The 23948-nt window shown below is 39.9% G+C and overlaps 1 long non-coding RNA gene across 3 annotated transcripts; it reads left to right on the top strand.

The window, feature by feature from the left end:
• The first annotated feature begins 1873 nt into the window (after nt 1-1873).
• LOC133788631 (uncharacterized) lies at nt 1874-22158 on the top strand. 3 transcript variants are annotated; one of them, XR_009873295.1, is made up of 4 exons: nt 1874-2109; nt 2397-2518; nt 6272-6752; nt 21203-22158. It is a non-coding gene; the product is annotated as an uncharacterized LOC133788631 (long non-coding RNA). The 3 variants fall into 3 exon arrangements; XR_009873297.1 differs by having other exon boundaries at nt 6272-6756; XR_009873296.1 differs by lacking the exon at nt 2397-2518.
• Nucleotides 22159-23948: the final 1790 nt, after the last annotated feature.

Genomic DNA, 23948 nt, shown 5'->3' with positions numbered 1-23948 from the left:
GACAGTACCTGGGGTCTGTTCCCTATAAAGTAGGAGTTTTTCGGTAGTGGGCCCCGCAAACCTCGTTTGGACCATGGTCTCTATTCACTGCAACCCAATGCATTGAATTGGTATTAATCTCCCACTAATGGGAATAATGTGTATTAATTATTTATGATTAGCATTAATGACTACAACCTCTATAAATATAGATGGGAGTCTCATTGTAAAGGGTTCGTTTTTTCAGAGAGAAAACATCTTGTACTCAGAGCAATCTATGCGTTGCTTGAGAATACACCATTAGAGCTTGCCATCACAAGTTTACCATCCTCTTAATACCAGAGACTCGTGGACTAGGGTTCTTTTATAACCTGAATCACGTAAAAATCCTTGTGTTCTTATAATGTATTTCTTTAATCTCTCTCATTAAGATTGATAGCGAAAAAGGCAGTCAACTTAAGTCATAATAATTTCTCATCCCATATTTTAAAATTTTATATTAAATTATTTAAATTACTCTATCAATTATGTTTTCAAAACTATAACTGAAAAATATTTATGTGCTTAATTTTGATTTTTTTTTCTTTATTTATATTTATATATAATTTTTTGCTAGCATTAAAATTTTTAAAATTAAAGAATGAAAATTTGATTAAAGAAACTTTTTAAATTAATAGCTTTAATTTAAATTTTTTTAATATTTTATTATATTGAAATTCGTGGATATTTTTTCTAAAAGAAAATTAGAAAAAATATATTTTATTTTAAAACTAGAATGCACCATATCTTTATATATAAAAAGTGTGTATCTAATTTGGTTTAAATTTTTTAATATGTTTATATCATTCTTTTATAACATACACAATTATTTATTTATTTAAAATTTATATGACAACGAAAGAAACATAATAAAAATAAATTAATATGTTTTCTAAATAAAACTAAGCAAAAGTGCATTTGGAGGTTGCTTATACCTAGTATATATATATATATAGACTTAATGGTTACTACCCATTAATGATTACTTTAATATTAACCATTGGGTTAAGATTAATGATCTATATTTATAGTTGTAAATTAATATATCTAAAAGTAAATTTTGACTTTTCAAACATTTGGAAGGGCTACCTGATGACATGATGATCACATATTTATTAAATCAAAGAATAAAAAATATCTTATTTAAGATTCATTTCAAGGTTCTTTCTCCATTCCTTCTTCATTCTTGACACTAGTACAAAACTATACTTAGCAACACATGAGAGACAACAATTTTCTTAGAACTGTGGTCTCGTGTAAAAAATAGACATGTGACAATAGCAGCTCTTGAATTGTCGTGTTATGCAAATTAAAACTTACACAAGAACTATCGTAGCATGTCTACTTTTAACAAGAGATGACATTTCTGTGAAAACTGTTATCTCATTCAATACAATTTTATTTAATCAAGTACGAAAAATTTTATATATTTTTAATATAATTTAATATATTATATTAATATATTCATAAAAAAATTTCTAAATTAATAATTTGGAACATAGAATAGATATTAGTTAAAAAAATGAGTTTTTTTTTTCAAATAAATTATTCAAATAATTGTCTAATTTTTTTAATAATTTGTAATATTAATTATTAATTCAATTAGTTATTATATATTTGATAAAAAAAAGTTTTTTTAAATAAAAATTCATTAATGATACTTATTATGATGTTATGGTGTTAATTTTTTTTATTTCTTTTAAAACTAATAATAATTATTTAGGAAAAAAGTTAATTAATATTAAAATAAAAATTGTCAAAATAGTAATTCATAATTTGTAATACTAAATTTCTTTTAGTTAAAATAAGGCCCATTAAGATCAAAACACTAACATCTTCTATCATACTCACATTCACACTCTCTCTCACCCTATCACCAACCAGGCAGCTTTCTCTCTCTCTCTCTCTCTCACACACACACACACACACACACATGCACACACACACACACAGACACTCTTAAATTGACTAATGAAGGTTGCTCCATTTGAATGAAGCGACTTAAGACAAACGTAGGGGTCTGGACGAATGGTTGGGGCTCGAGACGAACAGTGAGGGCTTAGGATAAGCTTTAGGGCCTCGGGAGTCGAGGTGAGTATCTTTCTCTCTCTATGTTTCAGAAGGTTGAGGATTTGGGATGTGAGGTTAGAGGTTCACGAGGCCTCTAAGGTCTGAGATCAGGCGTAACGGGGCCTGGGGTCCGAGGTCAGGGGGTCACGAGGCTTGGGGTCTGGGCTGTGATCTAAGGTCGGGGGGTCTTAATGTTATGATCATGAAACTTTTTCATATATATATATATATATATACATTTGAGATATTACCTGTTGATTTGTTCTTTGAATATGATTTTTTTACTGATCTTTGGGCTCTATGTTTAGTTATGTTTGGGTGGATCACGGTGGTGGTGGTGAGGGGCTGCTACGACAGTTGGTATTGGTGGTGGGCTCTTGGCTGTGAGACAAAGAAGTTTGGGGCTGGGTCTGGGCTGTGAGGTCTTGTGGTACTGCCTTATTGATAAAGTAGTTTTAATAGTATTTTAAAGGGTTATTTTAACCTAAGATCTGAGAAGGGAAGGATAAATATGCTATAGTCAAATAATCATAGATTTATATTTTACGAGACTACCAATATAATTTGTGTAGCTTAGCAATTGCATATTTAATGTCTGCAATATGTTAGTTTATCATAGAGATGTAGGAGATTGCTTATTGTAGAGAATTATAAGTCCTAGTAAGAATATAATTTACAATTGTAATCCGATATCACAATAGAGATAAGAATTCTTAAATTCACATTAGAGAAGTGTAGGTGGATAGTTCATGAAGTTAATAAGCCTAATTCTTAATCCATTGAATTAAGTTTTAGTATTTAGTTCTCTATTGTTCTATTTTATTGTTTTTGTATTTTAATTTTATAAATTTAGAATTTATTAATTGTCAATCAATTAGAATCAAAGATTAATTTTTGGTAATTAGTAATAGCCCTCGTGGGAACGATACTTTACTTACTATTTTATAACTTGTTACGATTGCGTATACTTGCATACATAATTTCTACAATAAGTTTTTGGTGCCATTTTTGGGGACTGTATTATTAATATAAATATAGTTGATTTTTATTCTAAATTGGTTTTTATTTTAGTACTCATTCGGTTTGTGTCTGTATTTTATTTTCAAGAATGATTGGTATATGCAACGAAGTAGACAAAATGAATTAATATTGGTAGATCTTGAAATTGAAAGAACTTGCAGACAAAACTGAATGATAAAGAGAAGGCTGGATTTTTCCATGGCTGAGAATCAAGGAAATGCAGCAAACAATGCTGCAACTGTTAATAATATTCCAAATATTGTAGAGGTCCCAGTGGAAGGAGGACCAAGGACGCTTAGAGACTATGCACTTCCTATTGTCAAAGGAGTGCATTCGTGCATTACACACCCCACTATTGTTGCGAATGATTTTGAGATCAAGTCAGCAATATTACAAATGGTGCAATCTACTGTTCAGTTTAGGGGGTTGCCTACGGAAGATCCTAATTTGCAAATAGCCAATTTCCTGGAGCTATGTGCAATGTTTAAGATGAATGAGGTGAGTGACGATGCAATTAGACTTAGATTATTCCCATTTTTTCTACGAGACCGAGTGAAGAGTTGGCTGATTTTGCTGCAAGCTAATTCTATAGCAACATGGGAGGAGTTAGCCTAGAAGTTCTTAGCAAAGTTTTTCCCTCCTCCAAAAGATGCAAAGTTGAGTGGTACTACTTGTACCATAATAGATGCTTCAATAGGAGGTGAGTTCATGAGCAAAAGTGCTAATGAAGCGTATAAATTGCTAGAGGAGATGGCAATGAATAACTACCAGTGGCCAATTGAAAGGAGACAACCAAAGAAGATGACTGGTATGATTGAATTGGATTCTATTTACATGCTTATAGCACAAGTGGCAGCTTTAACTAAATAATTACAACTGACCAATCTTCCATCCCAAGCCTGCAAGTACACAATTTATGCGAGGCAAGTGGTAGTAGCCATCCATTAAATCAGTGCTCTGTCCTAGATATGAAAGCATGCACATGGAAGAAGTGCAAGCTATAGGAAATTACCAAAGACAAAACAATAACCATTTTTCCATGTCATACAACCAAGGTTGGAAGAACTACCCAAATTTTTCTTGGACAAATAATCAACCCACTCAACAATCTTATAAACAATCTCCACCGGGCTTTTATCAACCACAAATAGACCACCACAACAGCCAATGCCCATGAATCAACTTGAAACACAACCTGATGCACTGAACCAATTCATAAAAGAGACAAGGGCATCGATAAGGAGTTTGGAGACTCAAATAGGAAAGTTGGCCACTTTGATGAAAAATAGTGCTCAAGGAAATTTGTCTAGCACTACTGATGTGAATCTTAAAGAATAGTAACAAGCCATCACCTTGAGAAGTAGAACACATTACGAGGAGCCCAAGAGAAATTAGTCAGAGGAGATGAGGAGATGATTCAGGAGAAAAAGGAACAAGGCATAGCAGGGAATAATTCTAGTGAAGAGAAGGTAACTAAAGGCTTAGTAGAGAAAGAAGTGTTACCACCAGTGAGCATTGGGCATCACATAAAGATTCAGTATCCACAGCTACTCCGTAAGAAGAATTTAGATAAACACTTTGCGAAGTTTTAGAGGTGTTAAAGAAGCTACATTGTAGAGTCCACGAACTTTACTTAGCTAGTTAGATAGTAGTAGTAGTTGTAGTATGTTTGTGACTGTGGATTTTGGTTCAAGTCGACATGTAGTTGAACACTCGTAGCAACACTTATAGATTTTATAAGTCTAACCTATAGTTTAAGAATATTGATTATAACCTAAGGTTTGATTAATATAGATGGTTATAAAGATGATATTCATTATAGTATAAGGTTTAGATAGAACTAGTAAGATCATGACACTTGTCATGTGCATGTTAATTAAGGAATTACACATTTTTGATGAATAAGTTTTATTAGAGAAATATTTGAAAACCTCAGAATTTGCCAACAGCTTTATAATTGTATTAGAACTCAGTTAAGGCTGTTTACCCAATTCAAATTAGGCTGAAAAGTGCAATTACGTGTATAATATTTCCACGTATGCAGATATATCGTAGCTTAGGAGCCGATGTATCACCACTCGGGGAATATGAAAAACACGTAGCTTTATAAGAATGTTTCGACGAGCCTTAGGAATACAAGCCCAGGCGATATATCGCCTACCATGGGCGATATATCAGCCCTAGGGGAAGTTTTTCAAACATTTTTGAAACCGAGCTCAATTCAACACTCAACCTCTTAGCAAGCCTCTGAACCTTTTTGACCGAGTCTCAAGCCTCTGCTGAACAAATATTCAAATGTTTTTCAATTGAATATTCATTATTTTATTCAAGCTAAAAGAAGATCTTTTCATTCTTGAACTCTATAAATAGGACTTAGTACCCATCCATTTCTTTCATTCTTCATGCTGAGTTCAAAGTCTTCAAGATGCTAGGTTTACTTTAGAGTGTTAAACACTTGGGTTGGGGTTATAAGCTTTTTCATCTTAAGCTTATTAAACGCTTGGGAAGTAAGGTTAATAATGTGTTTTTCGATATCGAGGTGTAGTTTGGTTATAGTGCATTCAAGGGTATTCCTATTCCTAGTTCATTTATGTATGTTTCATTAGTTTTATAGTTTTTCTCTACTCAAATCCTAACTCAATATTTTCCATTCTTGGTTAGGCATTTAAGTTCATTGATCTTGAGGTTTCTTGTCGGTAAGTTTCTTCTCAATGGTTTAGAATCATTTCTTTTTCATCTTCTTCTTTTAGAAATACTCACCTTTCTATTATTGGTTAAAGTATTTCCTTATGGGGTAGTGGAGTTGCAAGGAAAGAATCAAGAGACGTTTAAGGTGAACGGGCAGAGAGTAAAGCCATATTTGGGTGGTCCTATTGATACAATGAAGACCATCATCCAACTACAACCTTTGTGAAGAAGAAGCAAGTGTCTGGCTAAATGACGTTAATGACAACGCTATTTGGGAGGCATCCCAAGTTCTTTTTAGTATTTTGTTCTTTTATTTTAAATGGACAAGTATTTTTTTTGTTTTTGTTTAGTGTTAAAATTTTATGTTGATTTAGTTTTTTTCTTTAGAATTTTGGACCTTTAAACTTTAGATTGTAAATATGAATCATGAAAATCGTGAAAACTATAAAATATTAAAAATTGAAGTTTTATGCAGGAACCTATTTGAGTTGCGACGCTCCCGTATTTGAGCTGCGATGCTTGCACAGACAGAGAGCTGGGAATTTCATGAGTGCACAGGTGCTCCAACATTGAGTCGCAGTGCGCATCCCCAAAATTGAACCCAGAAATTGACACAGGCCATGATGCTACACCTTATTCGCCGTAGTGCTTCCTCGAGATTGCTTTAACCCATTTTTTTAGAGTTTTCCCTTCACTTCCTAACTTTCTCTCTTCACAATTCGAACTCCCTACCTCCAATTCACCATTTTTTTAGGCCAAACCTTCCAATCTCTCCATAAAACCTCTAATAATCCTCCTATAAACTTTATTCAATCACTTTTCCACCATTACTTTAGCCTAAATTACCTTTAAACCTCATTTTTTCCATTCATAAACCCTAAATTCAAATTTCGGGGGAGATTTTGCAATCTTTGGGAAGCTTGAGGAATTGAGAGTATCTTTCATCATGTTTCATTGTGGGTAAATGTTTCTCTCTTAATCCCTTGATATTTTGGTGTTTTTGCAGTGTATTATTATGTATTGTGTGGTTAAGAGGCTCTATTGTCTAGTTGGATATTGAATGATTGTTTTTTTGGGAAGATTATTTGTGAGATTTGTGGTGTTTTTGTTGATTTGGGCAAGTGAAAAAAACAAGGGGTGGTATTGTCCAATTTTTTTTTTGTGTGTAGAATTTAAGTGTTAAGAAGTGTAATGGGACCTATGAGATCTAGTCATGGTGTGTCATCTTCAAGGGGGGCAGCTTCTTTTGATAGGTCTAGGTTTGTAAGTAAAGAAGCTCAAGATAGACATGGGCGATTAAGGAAGCGGAGTTTGGTTCTTCAGCGAGGAATGGATTACTAGAATTTTCCTTTTAATGACCCGACCTATGAGCCTATTCAGGTTATACTTCAAGATAGAGGTTGGTAGTCATTGGTAAATGTTGAGAGCATTCCTAAACCAAACGTCTATCTAGTGTATGATTTTTATGCAAATTGACCTGAGCAAGAATATAATACATGTTTTGTGAGGGGGGAAAGGGTAGTGGTTAGTGCTGGGACATTTAACAATTTTTTATGAGCTTCAGTCTTACCCGGACGAGCAAGGTGAGTATAATGCATTCTTACGCATTGAAATTAGTAGAGTTCATTGGTTTTCCTGTGGCTAGGGTTACTTATACTCATGATGAGCCAAAACACATGTATAGGTGTCAGCTCAACCGAATAATGCGTGTGTTCTTATATTTTGTGAGTGCTCGGTTGATTCCTTCCTCAAATTTTTTTGATAATGCTATGGAAAAATTGCTTATAGTTTATGCAATCATGAAGGGGATGAAAATTGATGTGGGAAAACAACTTAGAAATAGTATTGGGTTTATTTGTTAGCTCACGACAACTGGTGGATTGGGGCTTGGATCCTTTATCATGGACCTGTGTGAAACTTATGGGGTTCCAGTGCATCAGACTGATGTTAAAGGACGGATGCAAGGTATTATTACTAGGAGTGTTGTTTATGGTTATTTTGCACCTATAGCAGTTCCTGACCCCGAAGAACAAAGACCGCGTCATCGTCGGCGTGCCAAGGTTGTTCAACTAGAGGATGCAGAGGAAAATGTAGCGGCTGCAATGGATAAGGATCCAATGTTGGCAATTGGTGGACCAATTAACCCTCATGTCCAATATACACATGTTCAGTTGAATTATATTATTTAGCAGAATAACCATATGCAACAATATTTGATGTCTAGGAATGCATATGAGCATACACATGTCGATCAACTGAATGCCTTGGTCAATCGTTGGAATCTAAATGAAGCTCCGCAACCTTATTTTTAGTATCCTTTGGAGTTTCATCCTTACCAGCAGCCACCGCCTCCTCTACCATATCGATGTGGTGGTTGGGTATGTTTTCTTTTCCTTTTATCTTTTTACCACATTTGGGGCAATGTGTTATTTAAGTTTAGGGGAGTGTTATCAGGTAAATTAGCATTTGTGACGTGGCAAATAAATTCTTGATACGTGGCTGACACCTGGAAGCATCTGCTAGAGTATCGACCAGGAGACACACCAGAAGCATGACAAGCCTATCTATGCCGCGACCAGTCTGGTCAGTGGTTCCGCTAGCAGAACGACATTTGTGGGAAGATCTTTGTAAATCCCGAATTTATCTCATACAATCTTTTGAATATCCCGCCATTTAGGGTGTAATATCTGCAACAATAATCTGTAACCCTCCTTGAGCCTATAAATAGCAAGATATACCTCAAGGGAAGGGGAACCCTTTTTTCTTTTGAACGAAAGAAAACGATAGAGAGAGAGAGAATCTCTCCCAAAACACTTGTATTGCTTTAAGTGAAGTGCTGAAACTCATTGAACCCGAGTTCTCTGATCACACTTCTGATTTCATATCAATATAATTCTAAGTGGACGTAGGTCATTACCAGATCCTGGGGCCGAACCACTATAAATTGCTGTGTTTTCTTTACTTTCGTAATTATATTATTTTCTTTATATTTGTTCATATCATCCATATTTTGACTCCATATCAGTTGGCCAAATCGTGGGTCAACATTCTGGTGCTTTCATTGAGAGGACAATTCATTGCTGATTAAGAAAACCGATGGCGAAAGCAGGAAGGAAAGCTGGCCAAACTGTCGCCACTGCACCATCGAATCCACCACCTCCTCCTCCACCCGCAAGCATGGCAGAAGATGAGCCGCAACTAGATTTTTAAGAGGAGGATATGGACGATGCGACGCTGAAGAGCACCCTGGGCGCGTTGCAAGAAGAATTGGCTAGTCTGAGGGCCAATCAAGAGACTGCCGCAGAAGCCATGGCAAGGCAGCAGCAGGAACTTGACCGTCAGCGGGCGGAGTTGAGCGAGAGACAAGCAGAGGTAGATCGCCGCCAAACTGAGGCCATGGAAGCCCTCGAGGCAACCCTGCTGTTGACAAGAAATCAGGCCGCACCTGTCTCGCAGCCTAACCAACCTGAGGATGGGCCACCTCAGAAGGGTCCCAATCCTAGCCCACCGATCCATCCTTCAAGTCCGCAAAGGCCCGAGCAGCCTCAAATGCCCCAGGACGACGTCCCACTGGACCCCGAGGCAAATCCACCATCCCAAGCTGCTCGAGGGAATCCCCCGCAGCAAAGGCAGAATAGGGCCGAGCGACGGCCTCGTAGTCCTAGACGCCGCGAGAATGATGGGCCACCCCAAGCGAACAGAGGTCACTACCCTCCTGGTAACAGGAGGGACTCGGAGTTAGGCTCTGCGGTCCGTGGACCCCCACAGCATGATAATGCAAGGGGACATCGCGACCAGCGCAGGCCACCCTCTAACGCTTGAGGTGTTTCTGCCAGAGACAGGAATAGAGGAAACAACCAATCTTATCACAGCCAATCAAAGTTCAAAGATGGCCACGGCTACAACGAGGCTGACTCAGGCAAGGGCAATGCTGATGGGAGGAATGAAAATAGAGGTAAAAGCAGGAGCCAAATACCTCAAGATGACCAACCAAATAGACAAGATGCTGGGGGGCAACCCAAGCAAAATAATGTCTTCAACCGGCTCGGAGGTAGCGAGCAACGGAGAAGAGAGGAAGATCTAAGAGACATACTCAATGATCGTCGGGAGAAGCATGGTGAGAACATTCCCCCAGCAGCAGAGACCGTAGCTATTCCTACTGCGTTGCAAGCCCAGATAGACGCACTAAATCAGGCTGTGCAACAGCTCGTCAGAGGAAGGACCTCTTACATCGACCACGATAGAAGAAAAGGCACTCCATTTATCCAAAGAATAGCCAACGCAGAGACTCCCAGCAAGTTCAAAATGCCCACTCTCCCAAACTTTGATGGATACGGGGATCCCGTCTCGCATGTGAATAGGTTTGAAATCTAGATGGACATTCAGAAAGTGTCCGAAGACGCTCGATGCAGGATCTTTCCTGCAACACTTTCTGAAGCCGCGCAGGAATGGTTCTTTAAGTTCCCACCGGCAAGCATAGTTTCCTGGGAAATGTTCGTAAGGGAGTTCTACGGATAGTTCTACGCAGGTTGTGTCCACCCGACTGAAGCAAACCAACTGGTCGAGATCCGCCAGCAGGATGGGGAATCACTAAAGGATTACATCCAACATTTTATGCAAGCGGCAGCCGGAGCAAAGACAGTCGGAGACGAAGGAAAAATGATGGCTATAACCGCGGGAGTGAGGCGCCGTTCGCCCCTGTGGAAAAGTCTTCGTAAGGACGGAGTTAAAACAACCCAAGAGTTCTTGGATCGAGCCGATCGTTACATAAAGCTCGAGGAAGCCATTGCTGACAATGGGAAACCCTCGAACAAGGGTAAAAAGGCCGCCGAACCTTCCAAAGCCGCCAATGGGTCCAAACCTAATGGCAACGACAAAGGCCATAAAAACGGCAACGGTAATGGCAAAAATGGCGGGAAATGGCCATATAACGAGCCCTCCACCTCCGACAATAAACGTGCCAAGGGTAATCGTTATGAACCTAGGTTCACTAACTACACTGCCCTCATCGAGTCTCGAGGAGAGGTTTACCAGGCCACGAGCTCTAGTGTGCCTTACAAGAAACCTGGGCCCATTCGAAAAAACATTTCGAAAAGAGACACCACCAAGTTCTGTCGTTACCATAACGACTACGGACATGACACTAATGAATGCAACCAGTTAAAAGAAGAAATCGAGTTCCTTATAAGACAAGGACACTTGAGAAGGTACGTACGGGCCTCGGGAACTTCCCAACGAGAAGCTCCAGGTGGCAACGAGCAGATGTCTGCACGCCAGCGCTCGCCACCATTACAGACTGCCCCCGTAGCCGGAACGCTCTTAACCATCTGTGGAGGCCCGCACCTCGCGGGAAATAGCGGAAAGGCCAGAGAACGATATGCTCGAACTCTACGCCACGACCAGGACATTGAGATGATGACTGTGGAGGACCGCGCGCCGAAAAAGGCTCGCTTAGAGGAGTACGGGATAACCTTCTCTGAGGACGATGCCCAGCACGTCCGGTTCCCACATTTCGATCCGCTGGTCGTGGATATCCAGATGGCCAATATGATGGTAAAAAGAATACTGGTCGATACAGGAAGTTCAGTGAACATCCTGTATAAATCAACACTGGAACACATGAAATTGTCCGTAAAGGACTTGGAGCCCTGCAATCAAACCATATACGACTTCTCTGGAGAAGGACTCGCACCAGCCGGGATGATCAAACTCCCAGTAACAACGGGTACAGCGCCTGCCTCAAGGACACTACTCGCCACTCTTGTAGTGGTCGATTGTCCTTCAGCATATAATGCCGTTATTGGAAGACCCATACTGGTTGAGCTGAGGGCCATCATCTCCATGTGGCATCTAGCCATGAAGTTCCCAACAGACGCAGGGGTAGGATGCGTTTTAGGAAACCAAAGGGAGGCCAGAGAATGCTACAACGCCTCAATCACAAAGGCAAAAAGTGGAGCGTTGAGGAGCGCTACCCCAGAACGATTGCAGATGACAGAAGACGGTCAAACCCAATCAGGTGGTAAAGTCACCAAATAGGGTGTTGCCCAAAGTGAGGATATAGATTTGGATCCTTGCTTTGGGGATTTTGAAGAAAATATAGGACCCATCGAGGACCTGGAAGAGGTCCAACTCGATGAAAAAGACCCAACCAGAGTCGTGAGGGTTGGGAAGAATTTAGAACCTACCACAAAGCAGGCACTGGTAAGATTCTTGCAAGAGAACCAAGAAGTTTTCGCCTGGTCGCATAAAGACATGGTTGGAATAGACCCTGCAGTAATCAGCCATGTCCTGAACATAAACAAAGCCTTTCCACCGGTGCAACAGAAAAGAAGGCTGCTCGATAAAGATAGATCAAAAGCCTTAAAAGAAGAAGTCGAAAGACTTAAAGAAAATGGGTTCATCAGGGTAGCGTTTTATCCGTCATGGGTCTCAAATCCGGTGCTGGTCCCCAAGCCAAACGGCAAGTGGCGGACCTGTGTGGATTTTACAGACCTCAATAAGGCCTGCCCAAAAGACTGCTTCCCACTCCCGAGGATCGACCAGCTAGTCGATGCAACTGCAGGACATGAGATCCTCTCGTTCATGGATGCATATTCAGGTTACAACCAAATCAGCATGCACCCCCCTGACGAGGATCACACCAGCTTTCGGACCGATACGGGCTTGTATTGTTACAGAGTCATGCCCTTCGGACTGAAAAACGCAGGTGCGACTTACCAACGACTGGTCAACCACATGTTCAAAGAGCTAATTGGGATAAGCATGGAGGTATATGTGGATGACATGCTCGTAAAGTCCAAAAGGGCAGAAGGACATGTGAGGGATTTGCAGAAATGCTTTGACGTGCTGAACAAGTATCAAATGAAATTAAAACCCCTCAAATGTTCCTTTGGAGTCAGATCGGGGAAGTTTTTGGGGTTCATAGTAAATTCAAGAGGAATCGAGGCCAACCCCGACAAGATAAAAGCCCTGATCGACATGAAGTCGCCGAAGAAAATCAAGGATGTACAAAGCCTGACCGGAAGGATCGCTGCCCTGAGTAGATTCATCTCAAAATCAACTGACAAGTGCGTTCCATTCTTCAATCTACTCAGGGGAAATAAGAAGTTTGAATGGACGGAAGATTGCGAGCAAGCATTCCAGACCTTAAAGACTCATATGTTGCAACCTCCCATCCTATCAAAACCAATCGAAGGAGAGACTTTGTATATTTATCTGGCGATTACCGAAGTTGCTGCTAGTGCGGTACTAATACGGGAGGAAGAAGGCGTACAGAAAGCTGTTTATTACGTCAGCAAAAGGCTCATCGGTGCGGAATTAAAATATCCTCCGATCGAAAGATTAGCATATTGCCTAATTCTAGCCTCCAGAAAGTTGCGTCCGTACTTCCAAGCTCATCCTATCACAGTTCTGACCGACCAGCCCCTTCGGCAAGTCCTCCAAAAACCGGAGGCGGCTGGTCGACTGTTAAAATGGGCGGTCGAATTAGGACAGTTCGACGTAACTTATTCCCCACGAGCAGCAATAAAAGGGCAAGTCTTGGCCGATTTTATTGCGGAGTTCACCGAACTCCCCAACAACGAGTTGTGCGAACAGCCTGAAGCGCCCATGCCTCAAGACAAGACTCCTTCGTGGAAGCTATTCACGGATGGATCATCTAATGAATCTCACGCTGGAGCGGGAGTGATATTGATAACGCCCGAAGGGCATCGATTTCACTGCGCAATCAGGTTTGACTTCGCACCGTCAAACAATGAAGCGGAATACGAAGCACTCCTCGCTGGACTGAGAATGGCCAGGGATATGAATATAAAAGCGCTCGATGTTTACAGCGACTCTCAGCTGGTCGTGAATCAAGTCCTGGGAGAATATCAAGCGCGGGGATTAAAAATGATGGCTTACCTCAACAAAACAAAAGATTTGCTAGCGCAGTTTACAAAGTACACCCTCCAGCAGATTCCGCGAGACCAGAATTCGAATGCAGACGCCTTGGCCAAACTCGCAAGTGCTAAAGATGCTGACGCCTTGAACATAGTCCCAGTAGAGAGATTGAGTGAACCAAGCATTGATGCGGCCGAAGCCAGCATGGAAATTCGTATAGAAGATACATGGATGGCGCCTTACCTGGAGTACCTGACAAATGAGACATTGCCAGCAGATAGAAACAAAGCTAGAACTCTGCAAAGGCAAGCTGCTAGGTACATACTGCTCGACGGTGTTATGTACCGAAGAGGATATTCAATGCCACTGCTCAGGTGCATTACATCAGAAAAAGCCAAGGAACTCATGAAAGAGGTGCATGAAGGCTTCTGCGGAGATCACGCTGGGGGGCAGAGTTTGGCGAAAAAAGTTCTCCGACAGGGCTATTTCTGGCCAACAATGAATGAGGATTCAATGGAGTACGTACGAAGATGTGATAAATGTCAAAGGTTCTCCAAAATCCCACGAGCAGCTCCAAACGAACTAAAGCAGATGCAGAGCCCGTGGCCTTTCGCAATATGGGGAATAGACTTAATTGGATCACTGCCAACAGGAAAAGGAGGAGTAAAGTACGCAGTTGTGGCAGTCGATTACTTCACAAAATGGGTCGAAGCTGAGCCACTCGCAACCATTACGACCAAGAAAGTTCTCGACTTTGTCATCAAGAACATTGTGTGCCGCTATGGTTTGCCCAGAAAGATAGTATCAGACAACGGGACCCAATTTGACAGCGACCTGTTCACCGATTTCTGCGAAAGGCATGGGGTAATTAAGAGCTTTTCTTCAGTCGCACACCCCCAAGAGAATGGGCAAGTCGAAGCTGTAAACAAAACCCTCAAGGAAACCCTGAAGAAAAGACTTGAAGAAGCTAAAGGAGCATGGCTAGAACAACTGCCTGAAGTCCTCTGGTCGTATAGAACATCTCATCGAACAGCCACAGGACGTACCCCATTTTCCTTAGCTTATGGGTATGAGGCCATGTTACCCGTCGAGATAGATCCCCCCTCACATCGGCGTTTAACGTACGATCAAGACCAAAACAGCCAGCTAATGCTGGAGTCCTTAGACTCAATTGACGAGATACGAGAAAAATCTCAACTCCAAGTTGCTGCTTATCAGCAAAAAGTCGCCCGGTACTTTAACTCCAAAGTTAAAGAAAGAAGATTCAACGTCGGAGACTTGGTGTTACGACGAGTTTTCTTGAATACCCGCGACCCCACAGCTGGAGTGCTCGGACCTAACTGGGAAGGGCCTTACCAAATTGAAGAAGTCCTTCACCCAGGCACCTATAAACTCGCGCGCTTAAACGGAGATCTCGTTCCACGATATTGGAATGGAGAACACCTGCGCAAGTATTATCAATGAACAGCCCTTCTTAAAGGACTGGCTTGTTTAAATTTTCTTTTACAAGTTTTGCAAAGAGGGTTAGCCACGTTGTGTGGCTAACTGCTCGTATATGTAAGATTCTATTTCAGAATCGCTCGTAAAGACATGATTAGTCCATTTTTAATACGAAATTATAAGGGACTGTGCTCAGCCAGTCGTTCTTGCCAACCTTTGTGAATTTACATTTGCAAGTATTTGTTCATTACGTGTGTTGTTTTGCTGTATTACAAGTATCATTTTTCCGCACGAACAGGAATGTTCGGACAGGCCATGGTCAAGGCAAGTGACCAAGGATCTAAAGCTCCTCGATCACTTGGGGGGCATATAAGGCACATCGATAGCAAAGCATACTCTCAAGGTATGTAAACACATGAACAAAATAAGTGAAAGCATGCTACAAGTACTTAGAGTATTTTTCAAAATATATGTTTTGTTAAATCATGCCAAAGCACTATGCTAAGTTCGGTCATACGGACAAACGTTATAATAAGTAAAAATATTATAGCACCAAGAGTTAAGCTTTTACACCGCAAGCATTGCTGCTTGGATGTAACTGTTCAAACAAAAAGATGTACTGCCCGTGCAGCAAAATTAAAAAGAAACTATTGTCTTTACATCACGACCCGTGGGTCGCGTGTTCAAAAAGAAAGAAAATAGTTAATAATAAATTAAGAAGCATGGGGGGCAGGAGGGTCCTGGGCAACAACCTGGTCAGTCACTTCCTCGGTGGTTTCTTCCTCCAAACCAACGACGCTTGGGGTTGCAGGAGTCGCAGCTCTTGCCTCCTCTTCAGCTAGTTGAACAGCACACCGGGCCAACTCCGCAGCTCTAACTTCCTCTGAAAGGTAACTAAAGTCAGCACCCTGATTGTGTTTCCAGAAGTTATAGAAACATCGGAGTGTCGTCCTTTTGTACTTTTCCAGATTCTTGGAGTTGTCAAGCTCCAGCTGCTGCACCTTGCCCTCGAGAGTGGCGATAGTCTCGTCCTTAGACTTGACTACCCCCTCCAGATGCTTGATTTCGCGGAGATGAGTTTTGTTGTACGACCGGTACTCTTCCCTCAGCTTAACCGCTGCATCTTTTACAGCTTCAACCGCGGATAGTTTGGTTACCGCTGCATCCCTCTCTCGGACCACCATCTCCAACTCCTTAACATGTTTGGCCTCAGTAGCCGAAAGCTCCTCGGCCGCCTTCACCTGATGTTTCTCGAGAACTTTAGCCTCAATCTGCTCAAAATAGGCCTGGGCTCGGGTACGAGCAGTAATGGCAGAAAGTAAGGCCTGTAAACGAAAGAAAAATAAGTCAAGACTTATCACGAGGTCTGAAAAAACAAAGACTCGAGGAATAAAAAGATACTTACGCTGGAGATCTCGTTCAGAGCCCTGTTTAGGATATGGTCGATTGGTAGCTCTTCAGCTTGGATCATGGCAGTCCCAACACGCTCACCTTTGCCTATGCGTTCAATTCGATCCTTAGCGGATCGGATGGTACGGCTCACGAGCCTGGCCCCATGGGCTTCTTCGCGAGAAAGCTTCTCCCTAGCAGGCGCAGGTGGAGGGTTGGACCGAGCAGGAGTGTTTTGCTGTTCAGAAGGAGCTGGAGGAGGAGTGGGAGTTCGCCCAGTTGGCGCAGGACTTTGCCCAGTTGGTGTACCCTGAGGAAGGTCTTCTGGTCGATTCTTCTTAGCTGAAGGACCTTGACTGGTTTCACCAGTCCGCTTCTTTGACCTCCGTTGAAGTTGAAGGACTTCCTCTTCCTCTTCGGCCTGGTACATATCAAAAATATTGGGAGTCGACATATCTGCATGAAAATAAACACAAGAGGTTAGTAAGGGAAGAGAAAGGTGAAGGTAAGTAATACAACAGAAAGAAGATAATAAAGTGAATACCCGAGCTACAACTACTGGTCGCTATACTATTGACTCTATTAATCATATACTCATTTTCTGGCACGAAGAAGTTTGGCCCTAGATTGGGAGCATATGTAAAGTTACCATCCCCGTCAAACATATGACAAGGGATTGGCAGATCATTTAAAAGTGAAATAACATTACCATTGTCATTAGAGGACTCCTCCAAGTTAACGACAGTATCTGTGGCCTTTCCTTTCCCCTTGCCTTGGGGAGCAGAAGGCCTTTCTGCAGAAGGACTGCCCGTGGGTTCCCTGATCGTAACTCCTGTGGGCCTCCTCCTAGGAGAGGGCACAGGAGGTTGCTGCTTGGGAACCCCCTCGGCAGTAGGTTCGTCCGCTACGGACCCTCTATTTTCATGGCGAGGAGCCAGAAGGCCAGAAGACCTCAAGTTCTTTTCTAGTGTCAGAGTTTTGATACATTTGGCTGCAGCAGACGTCCTGGCCAGGGTGTTAGACCTCAACACCATGTCTGGTGTTGGGGTCGGACGTAACCAAGGGCCTGAAAAGCAGATCAAGTTTGAGAAATGATGAAAGGAAATACTCTGTGATAAAATATCGACCAAGACATAGACAAATTTATATCTCCTCTCGCGAAGGCCAAGTTGTTACTGGCTATATCCGGAGTAAAGAAATACTCCTTGTTGTAATGCCCCACGTTCGATATATGGGTGGTGCCACTCAAAAACGTCCGGCCGGTTTCCTGGTGACAGAAGTGAAAAAAGCCCGTCCCGTTGTGTTGAGGGTTGGACTTGAGGTCAAAGAGGTAGTTAACCTCTTGGGGTGAAGGTTTTGGCCATTTGTTCAGTTTGTACAGGACATAGAGTGCAGCCAACATCCTATATCCGTTAGGAGTTATTTGAAAGGGAGCGACGCCGAAATAATTGGCCACCCCCAGAAAGAAAGGATGAAGAGGGAGATAAGCCCCCGCTTCAATATGATACCGGGACCAGGCGCTGTTCGCTCCTCCTGGACGGTTAGCCCTCTGGTCCGCAGTAGGGCGTGTAATAGTTACCCCCGTTAGGGGGTATTTTCTGAAGCAGTTGGCGACCATCCGAGGGGTCATCGAACTGGCTGGGGGAGTATACCACTCGACATCAGGCGGATTCCGATGACGAGGACGAGCCCTAGTTTGGATATTAGGGTCAGGAACAAGATTCTCTCGACCACTGGTCGAGGGAGCCCCCGCCTGCGAATCAGGCTGGGCAGGAGAAGAAGGGTTACTTTCAGACTCGGGCCTTTTCTTGCCAGAAGATTTTGAACGGGCCATTGGAGGAGAAGGGTGCGGTCTGAAAGAAGCTCGTGAGAAAGGTATCTGGTAGACGCGGTCAGCTGGTTGTTCTTCTCCCTCGAGCAGTTGAGCGAGGAGGTCGTCGTCGATGGGTCTCTCACCTCCCCACAAATCTGGCATTAAAATCTGCAAACAGAAGAATGGGGAGGCGAGGTCAGAGGAGTCTAGAAGGCTTCAGAATAACACTGGTCGAATATAAAAGCTAAGCCTTTATATAACAACATTCTAACAAGAAACTAAGTCTTTCTGTGCGAACAGTTTAAGAAACGGATCAAAGGGTGAAAGTGAAAGGTTTTCCTGAAAAGCTTTTCCAACTCCCCTTAGGGCGGGAAAAAATTATTTTCAACTGGCTTAAAAATCGAAATGCAACTTCGATTTTACGTCCTAAAAAGCACTGATCCTGGGTCTTAAACTTACTTATAAGCCTACTCTGCCTACAAAAATATCCTATCTGCAAGCGTTCACAAACTAAAAACCGAGAGACTCAAACAGTACACCATTTAAAAGCATGCACCATGAGAAATTAGAAGCATGGAGTTTCAAAAAACTTACCAAGGAAAATGATCGTGGAGATGGAAGTGAGAGATTCGGGAGTCAAGGAGCACACCGTTTGAGTCTTGAAAGCACAGGAGAACGTTCGCCGGAGAAGGTAAAGCTCTGGTTTTTAGGATTTTCGGCAGAGTAGTGGCGTGCGTGAAAAGGAAAGAAATGGCTCTGGTGATCTTATATAAGTTTGCCTCTAATATTCAAAAGGCGTGATCATTAATTTTCCCTTTTCGAAGTATGGGGAAACGCGATGGTCGTCAAAAGTGTTTCTGGGGAACTAAAAAGCCATGATTAGACAGGAGTAGTTTGCTTTTTTCAAGAATGCACGAAGGGTCCTAACACGTCAGGAGGGGTTACCGAAGAGTCATACGTTCAAAGTTTATTCACTGTTCGTAGTAAATAAACTTTGGGGGGCAAATGTTATCAGGTAAATTAGCATTTGTGACGTGGCAAATAAATTCTTGATACGTGGCTGACACCTGGAAGCATCTGCTAGAGTATCGACCAGGAGACACACCAGAAGCATGACAAGCCTATCTATGCCGCGACCAGTCTGGTCGGTGGTTCCGCTAGCAGAACGACATTTGTGGGAAGATCTTTGTAAATCCTGAATTTATCTCATACAATCTTTTGGATATCCCGCCATTTAGGGTGTAATATCTGCAACAATAATCTGTAACCCTCCTTGAGCCTATAAATAGCAAGATATACCTCAAGGGAAGGGGAACCCTTTTTTCTTTTGAACGAAAGAAAACGATAGAGAGAGATAGAATCTCTCCCAAAACACTTGTATTGCTTTAAGTGAAGTGCTGAAACTCATTGAACCCGAGTTCTCTGATCACACTTCTGATCGAACCACTATAAATTGCTGTGTTTTCTTTACTTTCGTCATTATATTATTTTCTTTATATTTGTTCATATCATCCATATTTTGACTCCGTGTCAGTTGGCCAAATCGTGGGTCAACAGGGAGGGATTACTTGGTTTAGTGTTATTTTTAGTTTTATTTGTTTTGTTTTAGTTGTATTTAGTGTTTATAATTATGAATCAAGTTTTTTTCAAGCTGATGAAACTTATAACCCTGTGATGTGAGTGATTTGAAAAAAAAACTATGTGAATTCGTGTGCTTGGTGAAATTAATTTAGTGATTAGTTTTGACCTGAGTTTTAATTGTCATGAAAGCCTTAATTAATAAATTTCTTACAATCCATTAATATATGAATGTTAAGTGGGTGTGTGGATTTGTGGATCAAAATTTGAAAATATTCTTGAACTTGCATAGTTTGTTGATTGAGATGAAATTGGAATGACGCATGCTCAGGAAGATGACTTAGGCAATTCTTTGGAACGATTGAGCCTTTCAAGCCAACTTTAATATATTAAATCTCTAGTTACCCAAATTTTGAGCTTAATGTGATTTTTTTGTTGTTGTTTGCCACTTATTTTGACCCCAATTGAAACTTTGTTATTTAACTTTCCCTTTGATGTAAACCATGAGCATATGAAAAGTGATTGGAGGATCATGAAGCTTATATTTGGAAATTTGTGTCATTAATAGAAGGAAAATTGACAGAGAGAAAAAAACAAAAAAGTATATTGAAAATAAACTACACTCCAAATTGAAAATATACAAAGAAATAAGTTTGGGAGAGTGTAGTATCATTAGAAAAAAGAAAAAAGCAAAAAGATTATTTTCAGCAGTATGAATTCTCTCAAAGTATGCAATTTTGGGAAATTTGGGGATCGTTTGTGAGTTTCAAGTTGAAGAAGATTGGTTTGTTTGAGTTGTATGTTTATGGTATAGATGAGCCTAAATGACTTTTTATTCACCTACCTGAGCTTAAGCCTTTCGTTATAAGCTTAAAAAGTCATTTTGATTCTTGAGCATGTGTTATCATATTAGGGGAGCTTGATGAATTATGCAAGCATATGAAATACTTGGTTTTGATGGAATGATTTGGAAGATTTGACATGTATAAGGCATTGTGAAAGTTGATTATTGAATTGATTTTACTGAAATTCTGGATGAAATGTAGTTGAAAATTCTGAGCTTGTATTGCATGATTTTCATGAGGTGGAGGCTTGTTAGGTTATAACTTGATTCATGTTTGTGATTAGTTTGTTTTAGAAAGTGTCAATAGGTTTTACTCAATGACGAGTAAAAGTTAAGTTTGGGGGAGTTTGATAGAGTAGGATTTATAGTATTTTAAATGGTTATTTTATGGAATTTTTGAGCTTATTTAGTTATGTTTATGCAGTATGACGTTTTGTTGCCTATGTTTGATAATATTTCAGAATTTATGGAAAACAATTGATAAATGACCGCGTTTGGCTTCAAAAAGATGCGATTTGGTGAAAAAAAAGGCATTTGAGCCGCGACGCTGCGAGGACGAATCTTGAGAAATTGATGGCCGCAACGCTACCTTTGAGAGTCGTGGAGCTGTTGGTTGGAGAATTTGGGCCGCGACACAGGCATATTAGAGTCGCGGCGCTTGTTGAGTCAGAGATGAGGCGGACTTCGGTTTTTGGACACAGGCCACGACGGTTCATTATAGGGCTGCGACGCTTGAGCGGTCAACATGCAGATTAGGGTATTTTAAGCAAGGGAAAAAGTAGAATTTCACGTTCAAAGCACAAACTACTATGGGTTTATACATTTTTGGACCCTGTGTTTTGTCCCATTACCTGTTTGGACCCTGTGTTTTGAAAAATTACTTTTTGGACCCTATGTTTTGTAAAATGGTTAAAATAGAACCCTAAACTCAATTTTGATAAAGAAAAAATTGAATATAACAACACAGTTTTTAAGCAGAATGATTTTATTTTTGTTCTGGATTGTTAGTTTGGTAAATTATTTGTGATTTTAGTTGAGAAAACATTGCCCAAAATCGGGTTTAGGGTTCCATTTTAACCATTTTACAAAACATAGGGTCCAAAAAATAATTTATCAAAACATAGGGTCCAAACAGGTAATGAGACAAAACACAGGGTCTAAAAATGTATAAACCCAGCTACTATTTATGCATCATTATGACGATTTCTGAAGAAAAGAAAAGCCCTAAGGAGGAGACTCAAGGAACACACTGAGTAGGCAAAAACTCGGAGATCAACTAATTTTATCATTTTTTTTCACCTTTTACTTTTACTTTCTCGTGTAGTGATGTTGATGGACCCAAAACGGGTATGTTTAAATATTTATAAATCGCAAGCGCACGAATCGTTCATATAGAATAGTGATCGTGTAAGCAAGGATGTCGAACCCAAAGGAGTTGTCTAAAATCGAAAATGAAACTATTTTAAATCAAAATTAATAAATTCTAACCTAGCCCCAAAGATTGATGAGAATTTGTGACAAGAAAATAAACTAAAAGATAATAATAAAGATATCAAAAACAATATATAAATATAAATTAATAATAAAAATCAAGATAGTAAAATAAGGTTATTAAGGATTAGAATCCACAAAATATAAGTTCAATAATATTTATAAGTATATTGATTCCCAAGTTTTAGTGATAGTTAAAATAAATCAAACTATCATTTTCCAAATAGATGTATAATTTTAAGCACAAATTACTTATAAAAAGATAGGATTTTTCTTCACTTTTCAAAATTATAATTTCAAAGCATTTAGTGTAAATCAATCTAATGAAATAACAAATAAATCAATGAACATTATTTATAAGGCAAAACATAATATTTTTGTTCTAAGCATGGATGTGAACAATTTAATGACACATCTTACACAAAGAATATTATGTATTTGCACTAATGAAGAACAACGTTTAAATATGTGCTAACAATCCAAAATACATGATATTTAAGATGAAAGAAGATATTTGAAGAAGAAAATTCCATAAACTTTGTTGCACAAATTGGGAAATCAACATACAAAATAAATACTATCTAGTTACATATTGTTTCATCATCACCTTAATAATCTTAAAAAGATTAGAAACACATAACTAGAATAGCAAATACAAACTAAAAATTACAAACATAAATAGGAAAATTTGGAGGAGAAACCCCCAAATTTTTCCTCTAAAAATACATAGAAAGTAACCAAAAAGAAGAAAAAGATGAAGAGAATTGAGAGGTTTTGAATGTGTAGAAATTATGGTATAGTAACCTCCCCTCTCTAAAATGGACACCCCAAATCCCTTATTTATAGCCAAAAAATGGGAATTAAAATAATCAATTTAAAATAATTGAATTGATTAAATTAATTTAATTAATTATAATATGGAAAATATGGGTAAATTATAGGATATAATAATTATGTTTTGGGGTAAAATATGTAGAAAGTGGGGAAAAAATTGGCATTTTTGAATATAAGGGACAAGAGTACAAATTATGGGCTCAAGAAAAAAATGGCATGCATGGCAAAGTGGCTAGGCTGATTTGGAAGACTTGAGGGAGCTGAAGGCTGAACGTGAAGGAGAAGTGGCAGCTTTGTGCACTGGTGTGGGCTGGCTTTTGGGCTGCTGGGCTTGGGCCCAAATGAGTTGAGGCAGCAAGTGATGGCCAAATGGTGAGCTTGGTGCCTTGCTGGAGAGATGATGGAGTGATTCGGTTGGGAGGCAGCAAAGTGGGATGTTGAAGCTTCATTGATGCTGGCAGGTGGATGGGCGGATTGGGCCTGGCATATGGGCCTGGGCATGGGCTTGGTATGGCATTTTAAAAATGCCATTTTTTCTTTTAGCTTTAAATATTTTCTTTTCTTTTATTTTCAAAGCCCAAAAATACAATGAATTCCCTACAAAATAAACATAAAATAAATCATAATATAATATTTTTCACTATAAAATAAATCAATTTAATTCTTTGAAAATATTAATTATAACTTAATTTATATTTAACATTTAATTTCAATAATACAACATTTTTTTTTTACCTCAAATTAAACAACAATAATTCAATTAATTAACTATAACATTTTACAACAAAATAACTATAAAAACACATCAAAATATATAAAAATCAAAATAAGACTAATAAATTCAAAATTACTTAAAAACTTAATAATAACTCTATTTTGTAG

This window comes from Humulus lupulus, chromosome 7 (assembly GCF_963169125.1).
Source record: "Humulus lupulus chromosome 7, drHumLupu1.1, whole genome shotgun sequence".
Lineage (NCBI taxonomy): Eukaryota > Viridiplantae > Streptophyta > Magnoliopsida > Rosales > Cannabaceae > Humulus > Humulus lupulus.
This window is presented reverse-complemented; position numbering and strand designations above follow the sequence as displayed.